This window comes from Triticum dicoccoides, chromosome 1B (assembly GCF_002162155.2).
Source record: "Triticum dicoccoides isolate Atlit2015 ecotype Zavitan chromosome 1B, WEW_v2.0, whole genome shotgun sequence".
NCBI classification, from domain to species: domain Eukaryota; kingdom Viridiplantae; phylum Streptophyta; class Magnoliopsida; order Poales; family Poaceae; genus Triticum; species Triticum dicoccoides.
The window spans coordinates 358,000,097-358,012,703 of NC_041381.1; positions in this window are offsets into that span (position 1 = coordinate 358,000,097).

The following is a 12,607-nucleotide window of genomic DNA, read 5'->3' on the forward strand; positions in this document are numbered from 1 at the left end:
GCCCCGACACCACCGTCCGTCGCCCCGCCGCCCCACCACCGTCGCCCCGCCGCCCCGATTCCAGCTCTCGCAGCAAGGTATGCGGCTGGTTCGTCCCCTGTCATGGCCAGATTGAAAAGTTTAGGTTCTGTTAACTGAACATGTTTAGGTTCAGGTTCTGTTAACTAAAAAAGTTCAGATTCAGAAACATTGTTGGACTACTACGAAGTTTGTTGAACAGAGCAATCTATACCTGTAATTTCTACTTTTATGCCTCTGTTACTCCAGTCAAAATTTTATGTTTGATGCCCATGGTAGTTGAGCTCTCACCTCACCTCACGCAGCATGCATGATGCCACAATGTCTAGTACGTACTGCCAAGCAACTGGCAAATAATTATAGCTTAGAATAAATAAATCTGATGTAAGATAAGCATGGCATGAGCTTTAATTAAATAGCATAATACACGTTGGTAGTCCATCTCTCTCAAAAAAATACATGTTGGTAGCAAATGATAGATACCAATCCATTGGATCATCTGACATATTTAAAGTCTTTTTTTGAGCCCTTATTAGCTACTCACACTATTTGCCCCGCGGTTTCTCTGTCATGGCTACCAAGTGATTGACGGTGGGCTAGAAAAATAAAACCACCAAACTATCAGTAAAAGATGTGAACCAACATCTTTCATTGTTATGCATATCAAACACCAAGGGTTATTTTCACTTAAAGTTTTAGAATGGGTGCATTACAATTCAGTCTGATATCTAATAAGACACTCTGGGCTGATATAATTATGGAACAGAACCAACCATGATAAATAAAAGGTGATGTTGTCTATGCATTACCAAAAATATATCTTTGTGAACAAATAAATTGGTACCAACAGCAATGCCATCTTACTGTAGAATTAGAATACATGGACATGATCAGCTCAGCTCCCAAACTGCCATTCATCACATCAATTTCCCCTTATGTAACTCCAGTCAAAATTTTATGTTGGTCTACCTAGTAGATGCCCATGGTTTGATTTTATGTTTGTTCCTATCAATACAAATGCTGAGCTATGTTCCATTTTTACTGTTCTTTGTGATAGTTTTTGCAACTTTACTTCCCATCTTAAGGCAAGCCCCATTTTTACTGTTCTTTGTTAGCAGAGCTGCTTGTTTCTAAGAACTTTGATACTATTTGGATCAAAGTTAAATGAGCACATACATGACAAAAAAAAGTTCAGATTGTAAGATGTTCATTTTGCTGTTAGTGCCCATTTTGAGTAATTGCTTAGAGGGATGATCCTGTGTGAGCTGGTGGAGTGATTTGTTTTCTACATAAAGCTCTTTAGTCAGGCTGGTTTTCGTGAAATACACATGAAGCTTCACCAGCTCCTGTGGGTGTGGGATCCATGTGACATGTGACATTGCATCCATGTCCACCTGGGATAATGATTTTGCAGGTACCCCGAGAGGCCCTTGAGTTTGCCGGAATGTCGATTAACTTCCGTTCCGGCAAATTCGGGTACTCCATATGTCCTATTTTCAGCAAAGGTCATGCTGAAATTTTCCGTGAATTTTAGCATGACTTTGCTAAAAATAGGACATATGGGGTACTTGTGACTAATGCATGGGCCGGGGTATCGTAGTAGTTAATTAAGTAGGATCAAGTGCCCCGGCGTACTTGTGACTAATGCATGGCTTTTAGGGTGCCTCGGTGTCGATAAAAACCAAAATGATGAAAGCTTAGGCTTTTAGGGTGCCTCGGCGTCGAAAAACCCTCAATGATAAAAGCTTTGATTTTAGGATGCCTCGGTGTCGACAAACCCTAAATGATGAGACCATGATCTTGTTCCTTGACAATAACCAACTTTTTGACCAAACTTTGTTTTTATTTAGAGAGAAACATGGCCCACAACGATGAGGCCGGGGGTTCGGGCGGCAAGGCATTCTAGGAGCTGTCCCAGGAGATGGAGGAACAACCTCACTTGTATGAGGCCGCCGCCTTCCCCACCGATCCTGAGACCACTGATGGTGCCGCCGAGGATGACCACACTGATGCCACCACTGATGGTGTCGCCGAGGATGCCACCACTGATGATGGCGGCGCACGCACAGATGGCAGCCAACCGAAGAGGCAACGGAAGGACCGGCGCCCGATCGTGCTCCTCACCCTCAAGGAGGAAGTTACTGAAGTGGACTCCAACGGGAATCCAACGGCGCCCGAACGAATAGTCAAGGGGTACTCGCTTCAGCTCGGGTGCATTGTCCGGAGCACCTTCTCGATCAACACCGAGAACCTGAGGCATCCTGACTGAGGGAATTTGCGTCACCTCCTCTTCACGAAGCTGCACGAACGATACAAGTTCCCCGCTGAATTTGCAAACACAAGCCTCAAAGGGAATAAAGTGAACAATGTTGCCCTCACGAAGATGAGCAAGGCCCTGTCTACTTATAAAAGCAATGTGAAGAAAATGATCGAGAAAGGTGAGAGTTATTAGAAGATCAAGGAGAAACATCCTTCGATCACCGAAGATGACTACAACGACTTCAAGATCAATTGCTCGAGCACCGCAAACTCCCAATCAAGTGAGTGGGGGAAACAAATGCGGGAGCTGAACATAGGGGAACACACACTCGGTCCCGGCGGTTACAGAGTGGCGGAGCCTATATGGGACAAGGAGGAGGCGGACCGTGCCGAGCAAGGCCTACCGCCCCTCTTCGATAAATACGGTGACAAGCAGACCAGAAACTTTGTCAGGGCCCGATACAAGAAGGACCCGAAAAAAAAGGAGCTTACCACGAATCCGAAGACCAGGCAGCTTGAGCTTGTTCTGGTAAGGAATACACCCCCGCGTAATTAGCTCCATATGGTTGCATTCTAATTAATGAAGCCAAATTTCTAAATGGTTCACATTCCTTCCGCAGGCGACTGAAAGCAGTAGCGCGGGGTCGACTAAGAGCAACCCTTGGGACACCACTCTAAATAGGGCGTTGAATGTAATGAAGAAGAAGGATAAGCTCAGTAAGCCGACGTCAGCTGGTCGTGTGGCCGGCAAAGGCTTGTCGACAAAATGGGGGTCATACTATACCGCTGGTGTGCGGAAGGAGAAAAATACCAGCTCGGAAAGCCAGGCGCGAGAGATTCAAGAACTCAAGGCACAGGTGGCGCGGATTCCGGAGATTGTCCAAGAGCAAGTGTAACAACGACTCGGAGCGACGATCACCGCCATTGTGCCTACCTTGATCTCGGGGTTGAGTGCGTGGATTGCAGGCGGCCAACAGGGGCCGCCCCCGATTCCTAGCTTCATGGCCAGCAACTCGCATAATGCGATGGCGCGGCCATTGGTGCTTCCGGCGGAGGCGGCATTGGTGTCTCCGATGCTGGCACGGGAGCTTAATGCACCCAGGTGTACGCCGGCCGGCACCTCTGCAGCAAGCGACCGCTCCGTCAACTGCACGCCCGCCGTTGGCGGTGCGTCGACATTAGCCGAGCTCGACGCCATCATCACGGTAACTAATTAAGCCTCTCTCGGCCGAGGACTTCATCTCCTTGCCTTTGATTGGGCATCCCTGACGCCCTACATGTTTTCGCAGGGCGCCTCCGACGTTCCGTGCACTCTCCTCCACTTCGTGAACAACGAGTTGGTCGATGTCGCCAAGGGCAAAATCGTTCAACCGGGCAACCCCTTGTTCCACGGTACCCAGATGCCACCCAACTTGTTTAGGGTTCAACTTGTTCGGGTGCTGCCAGGCTGCGACGACTTGTTACCTCCGATTTGACCTGTCGGGGCCGATGATGATGACGTGATGACCCTCAGCGCCCGCCTGAGCTGGCCCCTGCTTTGGCCGAAGAGCCAGATTAGTTTGGGGGCGGGGGACACCACCCCAAAGACAACACCGCCAGTCGTGCCGGCGCCAAGTCGGCCCCATGGCAAGACCGCCGCAACGGTGCCGGACATCCCTATGCCACTGGATCCAAACATGCATATGGCACAGGATCAGAACGACGACGACGACGACGATGATACATTTGGCAACATCGATCAGTACTTTGCCGATCATGGGTACGATGGCGACTTCATGGGGCCTCCTTCTCAAGAACCAAACCCAACAAAAGACGTGTGTGATCTAGCTGGTACCGCGGAGAAGCCAAGTTGCAACAGGCGCCGTCTGGCGTTCTGCTTTCAGGAGACGCCTCCAGCTGCCGACTTCACCGAGCCTCAGATAGGCGAGGTGCGAAATATTATCAGCCCCAACACACTCAAGAAGGCGGTCTGTGAGCAGAACTCGGTCCCATTACAGGAGAAGAAGAAGGCACGCAAAAGAAAGACTAAGAAGGGTGCGAGCCAGCCGGCACCGAGTACGATCCGTGCTCAGGATGGGCCACCTTCACCGCAGGATATCTCGAGGAGGGTGCATGTGGCGGGTAGGGCGATGCTACCGACAAATATGCTCAATGCTGCAACCGGTGCTATGCGGAGTCTGCATGACAGTGTTCTTTCTTTGGAGAAGCGGCGTCTCAGAGAGAAGGATGTGGCATACCCGGTTTTCGCGGCCAAGGTGCCAGAGGGCAAGGGCTTTGTGGATAACTCCATCGGGCGTACGATCGTCCTGCGTTTTGATGACATCCACGCTATGTTGAACCTTCATCCGCTGCACTACACCTTCGTTCATCTATTTTCGCTGAGTATGGAGATGCGGATCATTCGCGACAAGACCCCAGACATCGTGATAGTCGACCCCTTCTACATGCGTGCCAAGATCTTGGGCAGCACTGGGGACCGGCAAGTCACGAGTTCTTACCTCGAAGGCGTCATTATTGCAAACCAAGATAAGGATAACTTCCTCGTGCCTTACTTTCCCGAGTAAGTCCTCCCCTCAACCGGCCCGTAACATATGAATTCTTACATTTCGATCGTTTTTCTTTTAACATTCCGTGTTTTCTGCAGTGACACACGTTGCACGCTCATCCTCCTAAGCCCCAAATATTCCATGGCCACGTATTTCGACCCGGACCATCAGTCGAACGTAGACTACACAAATGTCAAGAAGGTTCTTGATGATGTTCTCCCCGGCTACGCCAAATCTGGAGGCACCTTCACCAAGCCTATTCGTAAGTACAGCAAGCATGTGTTCTCCCACAATACGACGTTCTGCTGCATCAAGCAGCCGCCTGGCGGTCAGAAGGGTGCCTACTATGCCATCCATCACATGCGGGCGATCGTACGGGACCATCATCAACTTCTGCTACCGAGTAAACTCAAAGATTGGGCAAAGAGCGTGTCGGCAATCCAGGACGCGGACCTCCGACAAGAATTCTTTCGCATCCAGTTGGAGTTTGCGGAAATCATCCATCAAGATGTCCTTCGTACCTCGGGGCAGTTCTACCTCAACAATCAACCGTCCAACAGTGACATCGACACAATGCTACAAATGCAGGCTGACAACGACCGTTATTTCATGACTCCCACGATAGACGGCGGCTTCATCCACGCTCCGGTCCCTTGAGTCGAGTCGAAAGCAGTGATGCTGTGTCTAGTTCTGAAACATCGATTGGCTCATGTTGTAATTAAACTTTAATGAACTTGTAGTATGTCTCTTTGGTTTCGAGAGTCGTTCAACTTAGATGTAACCGATGCTATTAATGTCTTGCTTTTCTCTTCCGATTGTTCTGTTGCATACTTATATATTGCTTATGTATTGTCTGTGAATTGGTACTAACGTTTCGTTTGGCTAGTGCATAGCGATGCCGACGTATGTCGTGTACAAGGGTAAGGTTCCCGGAGTCTACGATGACTGGGAGGAGTGTTGGAGACAGGTTCACCGATTCAGCGGTAACAGTTACAAAGGGTACACCACTAGGGCCGAGGCCGAATCTAGATACGCCCGCTATCTAGCGGGAGAGGGGAGGGAGCGTTGGAGGAACCGGATGAAGACGAGTTTCATCATGATGATTCTCATCGTGATGACCGCAGCTCTCTTCTATGTGATGGTAGTTTAGATGATCGATATCGACTTGTAATGTGAAGACAAACTCGCTACTCGTGGTCTCGAGACTTGTAATATAATGTTCTATCTTTGTTCGGTCTTTTCAATTCGGAGACTAATATGATGAATTGTATTCGGAGACTAATATGATGAATTGTATTCAAAGACTAATCTTCTATTGTATTCGATGAATCTGTTATTGATGTGTGCTGTCTATATTTTGTCAAATTATACATTTTGTAACCTGTGCAAAAAACAGAAAATAAAAAATAAAAAAACCTAATATTCATACTAATGGCGCATCACTGGACAGTGCGCCATTAGTATGCCGCGGTTACTAATGGCGCATCCCGTTGTAGTGCGCCATTAGTATGCCAAAGCACCTGGGTATACATGGCCCCTGGGAGGCATACTAATGGCGCACCGTGGCCTATACTAATGGCGCACCAGTGGTGCACCATTAGTATACCAAATACTAATGGCGCACCAGTGGTGCGCCATTAGTAAAAATTACTAATGGCGTGCTAGTAATGGCGCACCAGTGATGCGCCATTGATGGCCAAATTAGGTGCGCCATTAGTAGGGGTTTTTCTAGTAGTGTTGGTGCTGAAGTAGATCTTCAAGACGATGGCTTCAATGAAAGATTCCAGTTTGACTTCACTCCTCCACGGACTGCTGTCCTACGTCACACTCCATCTCTTGAAGACTCTGAATATTCTTCCTTCGCGGCAACGGTAAATGCCAGAGTGATCGATGATGAAGATGATGCTACTTCACCAACTCCTACTACTGCGCACATCGACACTGCACCAAGTTCGTCTGCACCGCCAACCAACGACGACAACCCTGCTGCTTCACCTACTCATGCGGACGAGTAGATGCTCTATGTCTTCAAACCTTTTTGGTCCTAACTGACAAAAGGGGGAGAAGCGTATGAGTTCATAGTCTTCAAGCGGGTTCATATGGACGGTTGCATTATATTTTTCCTCATGCTTACAACTCTTGCATTTGAAGCATTTGGTTCTTTGAGTTGTAACACTTAAACTTGATGGTCGTCTACTACTTATTTGCTTTAATGTGATGCGATGATAAATTCCGCATGTGCGATGATAACTTCCGCACTTAGATAATTCTGCAGACGTCCATTTTTCATTATGCATGTCATTCTACTTGCTATATCGTTTCATGCATGATGAATTATCTTCATAAGTTGAAGTAGGATCTCCACAAGTACAACCTGCCATGTGCATTTGCATTCCAAAAGCAAATTACTTATATGCACATCTTCAGGGGGAGCCCTTGCTACTTATGAAGACAATTCCCTGGCCTTAAAATTTCACATACTTTATCCCCGTTGAAAACTTCAACCAGTTTGTCATCAATCACCAAAAGGGGGAGATTGTAAGTGCATCTAGTGCCACCCCTAGTTGGTTTTGGAGTATTGACGACAAAGTTGGTTGAGGGACTAATGCGTTTGTGAGAATTGCAGGATAACGCAGGTACTGTCCCTCATTGATTCGGTTTACCTACCGGAGATGACCCCTAAAAATGTATGAAGACATTGAAGACAATGGTGGCATGAGAAGATATTCATATTGAAGACTATGACATGAGAAGACATTACGTGAAGACTATGGAGCGCGAAGACTTTGTTGTTTCCTTTTCTTCTTTGTTGAGTCATAGGAACCACCGTACTGTTAAGTGGGGTCCAAGTGAACTAAGTTAGAGTGATTGAAGTGATGCTCAACCCAAATCCTATGTCTTCGAGCGAAGACAATGAGAGCAAATCTTATCCAGAGCTGGATGAGTCAGCTTTGCTTGTAGCCCAAGTAAAGTTGCCACGTGTGTTTGAAATCTGACCATTGGAACACGTGTCAGTTCCTTAGTGACCCAGGGTCATTTTGGACAAATCAGGTTGGGTTGCCAAGTGGCTATAAATAGCCCACCCCCTACACCATAAATTGGTGGCTGCTCAGAGTTTGTGCACGACTTTTGTCGTTTGAGAGCAACCCACCTCGAAGCATTTGAGAGAGAGAGAGATCCTTGCGAGGACAAAGCCCAAAGACCTAGAGCCAAAGAGTGTTAGGCATCACTGAAGTCTTTCTGTCTGTGTGACCTGAAGACTTATTACCCTTGAGGACTGTGAATCCTCCAGCCGGTTAGGCGTTGCGTTCTGAGCATCCAAGAGTCATTCTGGATTGCTGGTGAACGAGGTCTGTGAAGGTTTGGAAGTCTACCTTGAAGACTTACCAGAGTGATTGGGCGAGGACTGGGTGTCCTTAGCTCAAGGGGAATAAGGTGAAGACACGGTCTTCTGAGTTAAATCTCAGCCTCCCTAACCAGACGTACAGTTGTCACAGCAACTGGAACTGGTCCAACAAATCCTGTGTCTTCAACAAGCGACTGGTTCTATCCCTTTCCATCCTTACTTAAGTTTGTCTTCATGAAGTCACTGCCTACTTGTGTATCTATTTTACTTCATTGCTTGACTACTACTGTTGATTGGTTTCATACTATCTTCCATCCTGATCCTTACTACTTGGCTGCTCTTAGTCCTGTACTTTCACATCATTGCATACTTGACTATGACTTGCTTATGGTAGTTTATCTTCCGCTGCATATCAACTAGGTCATTTCTGTTGTTTGTCTTCGAAACTTCTAAGTTTTGAAGACTTTCATGAAAATCGCCTATTCACCCCCCCTCTAGTCGATACTAGCACTTTCAACCGCCTCTGAAGAACTGGAGACAATGATCTCCAAACGGGGGAAGAAATCTTCGCCAGAGGGTCCTACCCCGGGGGATACCCCGGCCGCACAATGCCCGCAAGGGAGTCAGCCCTCTACCGAGCTGTAAGTAGAAAGGTACTTGATAATGAAAATATCCTGCATTACTCCTGAGAAAATAAACGAGGCATTTATCTTGTAGTCCAGATCATAGCCCTTCTCGGCAGAGTTCGTCTCCGGGGGATCTTCTTCCGGAGATGATGGACAGCGAAACGCCTCCCCATGCTATCTCGCCTTATGAGGCGGGCGACCCCGAGGTGTCGTCGCGGAGGGCTTCTCCTAATCCGGCAAGGCCAGAAGGTAATCCTTTGGCCACCCGAAGTCCTCAGTATCCGGTGTCACGCCCAATATGCGACCCTATCCAAAAGGAACTCGAAGGTCCCACCAAGGATAGACCCGCATATTGAGACGCTTTTGCAAGGTGGATATCATTACATCAACATTACATAATGGATGGGGATACATACATAAGGCATACAATGCCACACGAATACAACAATACATCATACAAGAGATCAACATCCGACTACGGATGATACATAAACAGAAACTCAAACAATATCCACCCTGCTAGCCCAGACTGCCGAGCTGGAACCTATCCCCTGATCAAAGAAGAAGCAGAAGATGAACTCAAGCAAGCAAACATCGCTCTCGCGTCATGATCATCGCATAACCTGTACCTGCAACTGTTGTTGTAGTAATCTGTGAGCCACGAGGACTCAGCAATCCCATTACCATGGGTATCAAGACGAGCAAAGCTTAATGGGTAAGGAAGGGGTAAGGTGGTGAGGTTGCAGCAGCGACTAAGCATGATATGGTGGCTAACATACGCAGATGAGAGCGACAAGAGAAACAAAGGAGCGGTCGTGAAGCTAGCAATGATCAAGAGGTGATCCTGAACACCTACTTACGTCAAACATAACACAGAAACCGTGTTCACTTCCCGAACTCCGCCGAAATGAGACCATCACGGCTACACACGCGGTTGATGCGTTTTAATTCGGATCTGGTGTCAAGTTATCTACAACCGGACATTAACAAATTCCCATCTGCCACATAACCGCGGGCACGGCTCTCGAAAGTTTATACCCTGCAGGGGTGTCCCAACTTAGCCCATGACAAGCTCTCGCGATCAACAAAGGAATAGACCTTCTCCCAGGAAGACCCGATCAGACTCGGAATCCCGGTTTACAAGACATTTCGACAATGGTAAAACAAGACCAGCAAAGCCGCCCGATGCGCCGACAATCCCGATAGGAGCTGCACATATCTCGTTCTCAGGGCAACACCAGATAAGTCAAGCTACGAGTAAAACCAGACTTCGAGTTTCCCCGAGGTGGCCCCGCAGGCTGCTCAGTTCGGACCAACACTTAGACAAGCACTGGCCCGGGGGGGGGGCTAAAATAAAGATGACCCTTGGGTTAATTACTCCCAAGGGAAAGGTAGGTGGTGGTGAGGCAAATGGTAAAACCAAGGTTGGGCCTTGCTGGACAAGTTTTATTCAAAGCGAACTGTCAGGGGGGTCCCATAAATCACCCGACCGCGTTAGGAATGCAAAATCCGGTAACATAACACCGGTATGACAGAAACTAGGGCGGCAAGAGTGGAACAAAACACCAGGCATAAGGCCGAGCCTTCCACCCTTTACCATGTATATAGATGCATTAATAATATAAGGGATATTGTGATATCCCAACATAAACCCTGTCCACCATGGAGAAATCTTCAACTTCACCTGCAACTAGAAACGCTATAAGAGGGGTTGAGCAAAGCGGTAACATAGCCAAACAATGGTTTGCTAGGAAGGGTGTCAAAGGTTAGAGGTTCATGGCAATTTGGGAGGCTTGAGGAGCAAATGATAGGTAACGCAGCATAGCGATAGAACGAAGCAACTAGCATAACAATGATAGTAGTGAGATCCAGGGTAGCGGTCATCTTGCCTGAAATCCTGCAAGGAAGAAGAACATGTCCATGAAGAGGATGAAGCCACGAAGACGAACCACACGTAGATGAACGCATCCTCACGATCGCAACGAAACGGGAACTATCGAGAAGAAGCACACAACATGGTAAACACACCACACATAGGCAAGACATGATGCACAACAAGCATGATGCATGACAAAGCTACATGAAGCTACTCATGGCAAGAGATGATGCAAACAAGAACAACACATCAAGGCAAGTTTAAATGAGGCCGGAAACAACATATAACAATTCCGGTAAGTCCTCATATGCAAATTTCGAAATTGGTCCAGAACTGAATAAACCTTATGTTGAAGTTGTTAAACAGCAAGTTAAAGAGCACCAAGATGATCTACACGAAATTCTAGTCAAGTTACATATAAAGTTCATTAGAATCGGAGCTACGACCTAGAAGATATGAGCAAAACAAGTTAAACATGGCATTGATGCAAAAAAGCACTCAAACATCAAGCAAACACACCAAAACAAGGATGCAACATGATAATATGAAGCTACATGCAAAATCAAGCAAGTTTCATATAGAGCACACTCAAAACGGAGCAACGGTGCAACACATACACTCTATACAAGTCATAGCAACAATCTGTCCATAACAGCAACTAGGCATCTTACAAGCATCAAAACAATATGCTACAACACCTCAACATAATAACAAAAGGCATGGGCATGAAGTACTGGTAAAGCATAACAAGACATGAACACTGAGCTATCTCCAGAAACAACTAGAACATGCTCAAAAGGACATGGTAAGATTGCAAATAATAACAGTTTCAGGCTTTAGCAGAAATAACATCAGGTTGCAATGTTTAGAGCTATAAAACAACATGTTACAGGAACTTATCATGGCAAAAAAAGACATGACATGATACTACTAAATGCATAGAACAAGAGTCCCTTACTGACCATGAGCCAAAAAGGATCAGAAAATATGATGGCACCCGTGTAAACATGGCAAGTTATATTACAGATTCAAACATGGCAGGAACAACAATAAGTAGGCATGTTGGTGAGCTTGAACCACTCACCACAGAGCAATGCATGGCATGGCAAGGCAACCAACAGTAAGAAGACATGTTTTTGAAGCTAAGCATGGCAATAGCAAGGTCATAGGATGCATGGAACACTAGCAAAACACATGGGAACTAGTGAACTTAATGTTAACAGGCTGATAGCAACATTATCAAGAAACTTTGGAGCAAGATAACAGCATGTTCCAACAGGCTAAAATTACAAACAAGGGCATGAATGGATAGAGCATAACATGTAGATCAAAACATGTTTATAGAACATCTCCAGATTATGCATAGAACAATTAGTAGCAACATGTTTACATAGCAACAAAATATAACAGAATCTGCCTAGCAAAACAGCAACAGCAAGTACCCTACTTAGCAAGCTCGATGCACTCACTACAATAATCACAAAAATACATGGTATACACCCCTGGAAAGATGGCATGGTATAGATCAAAACACATGTAGAGCTCATACTCATAGGATGCACACATCAAACATGGCAAAAATGACAAATGGGCAAGTTATAACAGTTTCAGCAGATTAACATCAACACGCACTCTTCCAACAGCATTTCGGGCATGAAGATGATCTCAAATGAAAATGATGCAATCGAATGAAATGAAGTACTCGTCGAGCCGAACAATCTGACATATTACACGCATGAAACAGAGCTACGGATGCAGAGATACAACATGATGAACATGGCACGATAATGTCGGAAATCTGGGACTTAGGCGAAATATCACCTTCGGGGGAAAAGTCAACACGGGCACGGATTTCGATGCAGGGCCGGGCTCTCGCCGGAGACGACAGGGATGGCGGCCGGAGATGGCCGGAGATGGCGGATCCGGGCCGGATCTC